Source organism: Ixodes scapularis, unplaced genomic scaffold (assembly GCF_016920785.2).
Source record: "Ixodes scapularis isolate PalLabHiFi unplaced genomic scaffold, ASM1692078v2 PGA_scaffold5__190_contigs__length_132052651, whole genome shotgun sequence".
NCBI classification, from domain to species: domain Eukaryota; kingdom Metazoa; phylum Arthropoda; class Arachnida; order Ixodida; family Ixodidae; genus Ixodes; species Ixodes scapularis.
The window spans coordinates 86,193,231-86,203,491 of NW_024609880.1; the positions used below are offsets into that span (position 1 = coordinate 86,193,231).

General features: G+C 38.9%; 1 pseudogene; it reads right to left on the minus strand.

Annotated features, from left to right (window-relative positions):
- Positions 1 to 373: 373 nt before the first annotated feature.
- Positions 374 to 3,719, minus strand: LOC120850140 (annotated as a pseudogene).
- Between the last annotated feature and the right edge of the window lie 6,542 nt (positions 3,720 to 10,261).

Genomic DNA, 10,261 nt, shown 5'->3' on the forward strand with positions numbered 1-10,261 from the left:
GGCACCATACTGTACGCGGAGCGCGAGTTCGTCTGGTTCTTCTGCAGGGGTTGTGCTACGTCAAAACGCCGAGCTCTGATTGCCTCTGATTGAAAGATAGTGGGTAGACCTCAAGATGCCTTGATGTCTACCCACTCTCCTCCAATCAGAGCCAATCACAACTCGGCGTGCTGATGTCACCACAAGCCCTGCAAACGATGTAGACGAACTTGCACTCCGCTTGGAGGAGAGTGGGAATGTAAACTAAAGTACACATAAATTGAAATACTGAACAAATTTTTCTTGCCGTGGGGCGGTGGGAGACGGCACAAGTCTTTAGGTTTAGTAGCAACACAAACAGGAAAATATACACATCAGTTTATTCGGCTCTTTTTCAAGGTTGCATGCGGCGTTGCAAGTCAGCAGTAAGGCGAGCCATGGCCGCCTGCTCCTTTTGTCCGACGTGGTAGACGGAAACCATCCCGGCAGCACTCCTGCTCCTTTCGATCAGCCCGGCCCCCAGCTTGTCAATACCTTCACACAGGCGGAGTCAGGCACCTGCTGGCACAGTAGACCCGTTGTCATCCAAGCCGTACATCTCTGACTTAAGCTTTACGATAAGCTCCAATATATTCACCGCGACTTCGGAGGACTCCTTCAGCGTTGTCGTACACCCAGTGGGCGAAGGCTTGAACGCCCCGCCACACCGCGCTCCAAAAACCACGTGTCATATTTGGGTTTAAAGTCATACACAACATTCGTCAATCAAAGCTAAAAATACCCACTTGTCTTACTGTACACAATGCTTAATAATCTCCTTCTCTATATCCCCGCTCTGATTAGCTAAGTGACGACGTTTAGGAAGGGGGAGGGGGGAGTGGAATATCTCACGCCTTGTCTTCTATGGAGTATGGACTCTCCTCGCCTTCAGCCTTTGTGGTTTTAAGAGTTCCAATATTATTCCTAAATTTATTTCCTTTGTCCCGAGCAGTCCTGTCTTGGATCTTGCTCGCTCGGTCCCTCATAAGACTCGGGGGTCACCCAAGCCGACACCCGGGGTTTGATTCCTGGCTTCTGGGCAGCACCCGGAAAAACCGGGGTGGACAAACGTGCCGGTAAAAACTTCTATATATATAGAGTTGACACCAATCGGTCAAAGTTCCAACTGCGGTTGGCGTCTGGGAAGGGACTTCCACTATCTTTTTTGAGTTGCGAAGGGAAGGAAGAGGTAGCGAAACTCTGCTTTGGAACGCCAGCGCTGGTTTTTAGATTTCAGCTTCGGGATAGCCTGCGAACATGCAAAACTCTTCTTCAAAAACGTATATTCTGCTTACGCGGGCGAGGTTACAGGCTACCTGATACATATATTTCCTAGCCAAGGTCAGCTGACAAATTACTTTCCGACCAGTAATTTCTTTTCTTTATCGTTTTTTTTTAATTTTTTGTAGGTGGACGTTTTACGTGCGTTTGCCGGTATTTTGATTTTTATTTCTTCTTTGTATCGCAAATATAGCCAACATCCGACACGTCCTACGCCAATATCCGCCTGCTTAAAAGCTTAATTCTCGTAACACCTTCGGTCAAGCGGGGGCGCTGTAAATCCGGTACTCTGAAAACATTCACTGACTTACTACCATTAGCTTTAGGCTATTCGAATTCAATATGTAGGTGTTAACCCCTAAAAAATCATGGCACTGATTTCTTAAAAAAAGACATTCATTTGTCGGTAAACTTTAACTTACCGTGCAATCACGTGTTAGATACCAGCAAGGCTCAAACTTACAAAATGTTTCGTTCACACCTATCTCTGATGACCACCCCAGGAAGCAGTTCAAATTGTTCCAAAGAACTACGGCTTAACTTTTGACAAGCACGGTAATCAGACATGTTAAAAAGGAGATTTCAGATAACAAAAAATGCCTCACCTCGATCATCGTCGAAAGCAGCGATCCGACCTTCTTCTTCAACAGCGGTCCGAATTATGCGACTCATCTCTAGGAGAAGCAGACCTATCATTTGCTTGTCGTTCCCTATTTCAAGATTAGCTTCTGCAAGGTATTCGCTCAGGACGTAATTTTCGTCATTGTCAGGGTTCCCCTGTTTCAACGCTATAAATAAACAGAAATGTTACGCCAAGTTAGCCACGAGCATTTTCCAGGCTTCTCAAGTGTAGTACGACTTTAAAAAAAATGGTTCGCGCAACTTGTTTTAAGAAATATCCACAATTTTTTTTAATCGAATGCTCGGGACTCAGGACTCAGACTCAGGAATTTAATGCTCAAGAAGCCCGCAGTCTGCTCCAACAGTAGCTCTAGAAAAAAAATATACAGTACATTATTATCGCGGTCATGTTTACGTTCAATAATGGTGTTCATGCCCTATGAAATTTCTGAGTTCAGGCTAAAGGAAACGTATTTTCGAATATTAAAAGCGAGAGCATTCATTTTTGTTTGCATGCCTTTGACGAGAACATTGATGATCGGTTACTGGTTGAGATTTTTACAGCTTCGAATGGGCTGCATAATGCGCATGGCTTTTCATAAAATATTTCAACCTGCAGAAATTGGAAAGTCTGTTTTTACATCGTGGCTCAACTAGGGATTCTAGCGCGTGCTTCGACAATACCTAGCAATTCATATATAAATTCTTAAAGTGTACATATGCAAATAAAAGCAAAACTTTCACAAAAAAAGCTGCTTGAAAATGCTGAATTTTTTTTTTTTAAACCAACCTGATTAGATTCATGCCTTCATTGACCTCCGCGTCTGTTTGACTGTAAAAATAAAAGACAAAGTATTATTCCCAACCTATTCACTAAAGCTAACTGCATTTTTAATTCATGTAGAACTACAGCACTATAGGTTTAGGGGTCTGTGTAATCAACGTCAGTGGGATGGCAGGCAATTGAAAGCTAGAATGAATTATGGGGGACATTGAGCCGAGCAGGCACATGTGAGCATAGAAAATAAGAAAATGCCGTAATAGCCATTACCGTGTATTGCGTTACACACAGCGCTTGCAAATAGACGTCACTCCACTCTGGGTTTTCTTGTTATTGTTGCTTTATATCGGAATACTAAGAAAGTATTAAAGAAAAGTTTCAGTTTGACGAAAGGAAAGCAACATTTTTCTTAACTTTCATAACTGGAATAAGAATATGCTAGTGTATTAAAAAAACGTTCTCACTAAATGTTAAACTTCCCTGTCATTAATTTATTTATGTATCTATCTATTTAGAACTTGTCTTGAGATTCACGAATGAGTCATACATAAAAACAGTAACAATTTGAAAGAAGTATAACAACACTTAGTTGACGTTCTACTTAAATTAAAGACTTACGAGGGCTACTCTTGAAAACACTCGGATTGTAAATTAAAAAAAGAAAATGCGAAGGATAGCGGCTCTAATCTAGAACATAAATTAAATATAATATAAAAATCACTTTACATCAACATTCGTTTAAGCATTTCTTAATTCTTCAACCGAAGTAAAACTTGAGAAAACGATATGTTGATAGCTATTGACACTAGATAATGCTTTCATACATTATAGATAAAAAAATAAAGCGGCTTACGTGGGGACACCATCTGTTTTTTTGGGGGAGAACGAAAGTGGTTGCAGGATTATTAGTTATAGTAATTAGCACATATGGGTATGTCAGTAGTTTTAGTGAGTCAAAACGCTCCTTACATGACAATTGAAGTCCGGCCAAAAGCAGAGTTGCGGGTAAGAACCTCATATTGGTAGAGCTAAGAAATGTGAAATCATACGATGAAATTAATACTCAAAATATGGGACGTTTTAATATTTATTTTGATTTCTGCGTATTCAGAATGAATAAAATCTTAATGGGTCATCTAACAGTTTAAATGTTTCTTGAGACAAGCAGTCTTAATCTAAACAATTAAGGCTCAGATTGTTTGAGGAAGTATTTCCAATAAAACAGCGTGACAAAAACAATGCAGTAGTACTAATTAGCAGATACGTTAAAAGAAATGTTCCGTTTTCATAGCTTCTTTTCGAAACAACTCCTTATTTTGGAACTATAAATTATCTCTTTGGTAAAATAGCACATGCCTTAATTTTGAGGCAAGTGTAGCGAATCTATATTTATTAACTAGTGCCAGATCAAACCAAATCGTTGATATTTTTATCAAAGAATAAGCGACACGGTTTTGTCAATAATGTGCTAACCAAACCTAAACTCCCATTACTCTCGACAAGGCAAAACCTACCTCAACATAAAACGAGTTTTATTATTTCTGGTCAGTAGTAGAATGCCAGTTGCCACAGTAGGCAATACCCTGCGACTCAAAATAACTCATACATAACCAGTTTCAACTCCCGAAATATAAGAGTGACGCAAAAAGTAATCAGTTTTCCCTACAGAAATGCGCTATTCGAATACTCCAGAATTTTTTTACTTATCAACTCTTCAAAGGAATTCGCAGGTGTTATTTTCAATTTATGTAACATGGCCTATTAATATGCTTTTTTTTGTAGTCACAAAAAGTGAGAAAAGTATTTACTGGTCAAGTGTAGTTTATGTACCTGTAAAGTGGCAAGCTATTCAATTATTTGTTTTGTGTATTTTCTTTTTTTTAATTTTGCATTTATTTTAGGTTTTATTATCAATATTGTGTTGGTTGTATTTCGCTTTCAAACGTATATTTTATGCGAACTTGTTTTATACATTTTGTGTGAACGTTTACCCCATACCTGTCGCACTCACTGTCAGGTGAAACAAACATTTATAAAAAAAAACAACAACAGTGTCCTTGACTTAGATGGCGGTCCACAGCGTGCTGAGTAAGGATCTCCAAAAGATTTCAGACCAAAATATCAAATATCTTTAAACTATGACAGAGGTCTGAAAATTTAGGTTAAGCAGTTCAGTATATTTTCAATCTTGAAATGAAAGGGATAATACAGATATAAAATTATTTCGTAAAAAACAAATTATTGGCTAGACTCAAGGAGACATACTATGTATGCATTTCCTAGTTTGCATTTTGACACGGATTGATATAGTACTATATGCTTTGAGTTATACAAATTACGTCTTCAAACAAACTGTACGTATAATGATATGTGAATATGATAAGCTAAGCTCAGTATATTATTTCCCAAAGGACCAGAATATCATCTGTCAAGAAGCTTTCGTTTATTGCATATATTTTCACAGATAACTCGCCTGCAGTTTATTTCAAGGAAAAATGTTATAACTAAAAAAGGAGTTTGCGTCACGACGATATACAATGCTATGGCAACCCTGACCGTCTTTTCTACTGGTATGCTTCTGTGGAATGGCCTGATATAATCTGTGGGTTCTATATCGATAAAAGGAACTTGAAAATGTACAAAACTATCAGTTTTAAATTTCTATAAGACGTGAACTCTTTTTTATACTGATCTGCACTTATTTACAACTCAGCTTTTTTGTAGAGGTTCAACGTTTTAAAATAGATAGGGGAGAGAGGTTATAATTTGCATTCATACTCGTAAAAATATTATTGCTAAAAAGGTTATTATAACTAATACAATAGCAATTGAATATTACAAATGAAATCTTACATGTTGATGACATCCAGCAAATTAGCCTGTAAAAAGTTGGGAATGCTCTTAATATATATCTCTGCAACTGATAGGAAAATCGTGTTATTGCGGCAGAAAGAAAACATTTGCACCTGAATAACATTCAGGAGATAATTTTTTCAAGGACGCCGTCTGATATTGATGATATCTAGAGGCGTCAGCAATCTTTAAGTGATCATTCTCGTGACTAATGCTTCCAGCTTCATATTGTCGATATACGACTGGAATGAAAAACAAGTCTATCTACCACTAATCTAAACACAATGGACGGCACGTATCCAGGTGTTTTCTTCTAAAGATATTAAAGACTCGGCCTCCAGTGTCCCCGTCAGTAATTGTAAAAACGAAAATGTTTTGAGAAAAGGAGCAATTACGCAAACGTGCGCCTTCCCGTGAATCGCCATTTAAATTGTTTTCATTTATTCTGTGAGAATGCACCTACGACGTCTCTGATGATATTTACTGAACGTATGTGAATATTGTAGCATTACCTATCAAGAAAAAGGAAGGGTGGAGTTAATAAAAAGGAAGGGCTAATTTAATTACCGTCAAAATGGGACAACAGGAAAGGGGGAGGGAACTTGAAAAGAGACGGTGAGGTAAATTGAACTGCATTGTGGTACCTTCTTTCAGTTGACTTTTTAGTACTTCTTTTCCCTCTGCCAATCTTAACTATGACGCTTTCGTATTTTTTATATACATTGCTGCGTAAATAGTGGATTATATCTCCGTGCTCTTTTAAATTCATTGAGTCTACCACAATGTCAAAAAGTAAAAGTTAAATGATTAAGAGAAATTGGTATGATTATCCAATGTAAAAATATCGCTTTTATATTAGTATTTTTAAGTTTTAAACAGTTTATTTTATTTTATTTTGTTAGTGATTCATATATTTCTGCGATCTAAAATGAAGGCTTTTATACTTATATTGCGGCTCCTTCGAGTCGGAACTTTCTTTTAGCAAAAACGTAAAAAGACATCGCTGCGCTTTACAATTTGTAGCATAACTAAGAAACCAAAAAATAAAACTTTGGTGAATTTCAATAGCCAAACACAGCTGTTTATAGCACCATGCCCATTTTCTTTTCTATCAGCACATTTAAGCAGAAGTTGTTTACTACTATTTCGAAAAAATATCAACACAATTGACAACTTTCGAGAAAAGTAACCCATTTACATGGCGCATATTTCCTCCAAGAATAACGAGAAAAAACGACCCCGGCTATCGAAACATTTCAATAGCACTTGGCATATTTATGAAGTTCTTCCTAAAAAAAGCATCCATACGGACGAGAACAGCGTACCACAACTTCGCCAGGTGTCGGATTTTGATAAACTTAGAACCCCACCATATGGTCCTCAGCAAGTTGGCCTGCTATCTCTGAAGGAGAAAAAAAGAATTACCTCCTGTACCTCCATGAAAGAGGCAAGCCAGCCTAATACTTTCTGAGAACCGGGACAGTTTATGCTTCATGTTATTTTTTCATGCTCATGTGAACACGAGAAAGACAAGCTGTGTGCGTAAGGAGAGAACGACGGAACGACTGTCGTGATGGCGTCAACCTCCTTCGTCTATACGATTCCCAATGCTCTTCAGAGCAAGCCGCCGATACTTCTGTCTGCAACTAGAACACGCTCACCAGAAATCGTAAAATGCGGCATGCGGCTGGCCAACGCAGCGTTATATGGTCTCATACGGGGCACGCAACCAGCATGGTCCTGCCTCTCGCCAGCACAGCGTTTTCTGCCGTTTCTTAGGTCATCTTTTTGCCGTTCTGCAAGAAAGATAGTGAAGTTGGTTCTCTACGCGTCACTATATCTTAAAAACAAACAGAACAGCGGAAGGTTTCCTTTATTATATTTTCTCAGCCAAAAAGAAAACTAAATTTTTTGTATTCTATTAATTTCTTCCGTTAAAACATTCCATGTGGTCCGTTAAAACATTCCATGTGGTTCGGATTTTTCGACAAGATTGAGATACTGTGGGATTTGGCAGTGTTTTTTCTGGTTTCTTCTTTATTTGGAAATGCTTCTTTAGTTTTCTTTTATTTATTTAAGGGAGTTGATCTACTCTACTGATTTTTTTTTAATAATTAATAGATGTGTTATTTTTCTTTTTGGGGGGAGGGGGTATTTTTGTTCAGTATGGGTTTTGGAAGGTGTCCTACTTCTATAGAATTACTGCAACAAAAACAAGCTGCCGGGAGTGTCCCTACTGTTTCGTTTCGTTTCATGTAACAATGCCGCAGTAAAGTGAAAATTTATTGCGGTTTCACTCGTGTGGAAATTGTTTTTCTGTGTCGTAAAAATATTACTCGGATGATATTGTTTCTCTGGTCTCACTTCCGCAGTCTGGGCATAAATGGCCAGACTTTTGACACATAACAGGTGCAAGATTACTGAATTCTCGAAGTTTATTTTACACATAAATGTTGGCTTGCGTTGGTGTTTGTTTACGCGATAAGAGGGTCTTATTTTGGTGTGTCTTTTTGCACTCCCAATACTATTCTTCGGAACTGTCTTGAAGGGTGAATTCATGTTAACGGCCTTCATTAATATTTTTTTCTGGTTTCTGTGTAGTGTTTGTGGATAAATTCATTTGCATGAGTACATAAGGTTTACGCAATGATATAGAAATGTATCAAAAATCACGGTTCACCATTGTTTCAGTTTCTGGTTGTGAGGTAGGTAGATTACCCATTTTGGCGCGTCTTTGTCAGCTAAAACGCAATGGAAACAAAGATTAAAATTTATAAAGTACTCGAATTTTTATATCTTTTTACAGGACAAGCAAAACATTAAAATAAGCAGAGATACGTAATAGTAGAAATGCTTAAAACTGCTTGAAGAGGCAACATAACTACAAGGTTGTGAAGAAGCAGCGTAAGTTGGTCTCTGCTTGATCTAATGCCCATTGGCTTATTCTTTACTTAATCGAAAACCACCGTCTCTCAAGATATTGACCAAAGCATTTGGCAGAGTGGAACTTTTTTTTTTTTTTGTAATCCCGACACTGTACTGCCTCTTTGAGAAAAATCACAAATTATGCGGTTATGTCACTTACAGAAGGCGTTTTCAGGCCCTGTTTTTAGCGATAACAAGTTGCAGATGTCCGCGCATGTTGGCCCACTAATGGACTCAGAGGAGTGCGAAATAGCGTAAAACTCGGCAAAAAACCAAAAAAAAAGCTGGTGACGATGCAGTCTTGTATTATCGAGTACGGCTGATATGCGAACGGCGGAGCGCGTGACCGACGATACATGCCTCGCTATTGCGAGGCAATTAGGAACTGACAAAACTACATTTTGGAAAGGGGTATGCGAGATTGCGCGCCACTCTGATGTGCACAGCCTCGCAGTTAATCTCTCCTCTTCGCAGTTTATTCAGTTCCTAGTCGCCTCTAGGTTGCGCAGCATGTATCAAAGACCACACGGTCCGCTGTTCGATTTTTGTTTCTATCCGATAGTGCACCAGTTTCCGAAAAAAATATGATTCAATGTTAGAATTACTTCGATCAGAAAATAATCCAAAATAGCACTGGATTACTCTAATTAATTGAGTTAACAAGTATTTTCTCATTACCACGAAAGATAACCCATATCTTTCCCATTACTAATTACGCAAGCTGTCTGGCTCTGCTTAGTCGATTCCGTTGAGAAAAGGAGGTTAATGTGATCGACAATAGCTGAAATGGAAAGTTTCAAATTGGTATGGTTGACTTTTCACTCCATCGTACAGCCCAGGTACTTTCGATACTGCATTTCAATTGCAAGCTAAAATGCAGCGCGGCAAAAGCTGAGGATCGAGGTCACAGCCCTGGCAGTTCTGTCTTCTACGCGAAACATGGTGGGAGAGATGTGCGTCCTTGAGTGAAGAACGTCCACTTGCAGATTTTTCTGCGGCATATCTTAATGGGACACGAAGTATGGAACAAGGCACTAAGGCGAGATATTCACCACCTTGATTGAATGTCAATTTATAGAATTACAAGATTGGTTCCTACAGAAATCGTTCCAATTAAATACCGGGTGTTTCATCCAAGGTTTTGAAAATCAATAAAAAGAGGGTGGCTGAAGGAAAAAAGAAAAATAGCACTTTCGGGAACGAGGTGCCAACTACGTCGGATATCATAGATTGGAAAAACACATGCTAATTAGTTGTATATTCATCTAAAACGGAGTAATTCAGTTTTTATATAAGTCGAAATAAACATAACGTGTGAATCACAACCTGTCTGAACATTATCAAAGACCACCAAACCTACTTATTTTAGAAAGAAATAAAGCAAAAACTGCATTCTACGGCGTTCAAAAAAACGCTCAATTTGGACGAATTTCTAGTCTTCGTTGCCGTATGTGAGCGGATCTTAGCGCCAGTTGTCTTGAGCAGACAACCTAGAATGTATTCGTCTATTGTGACTGACAGAACAAGAACGGCAGGTAAAAGTATCAATTGTCCCGCCTTCAGCGCGCGCTTCATATCTCCGATGATGCTCGCACGTCTCGAGAACCTCGAGCGTGCAAGCGCAGTCAAAGCACGATAGAAGGCAACGAGGGCTTGGGGGAGACTTGGCGTTCGAAAGGGACCCCTTACCATTCTCACATTGACAGTGATCAACACACCCATGGTTGTGGGGATCAATGACAAGGCGCTGTCGAATTGCATTTAACTGTACAGAGTTTAATG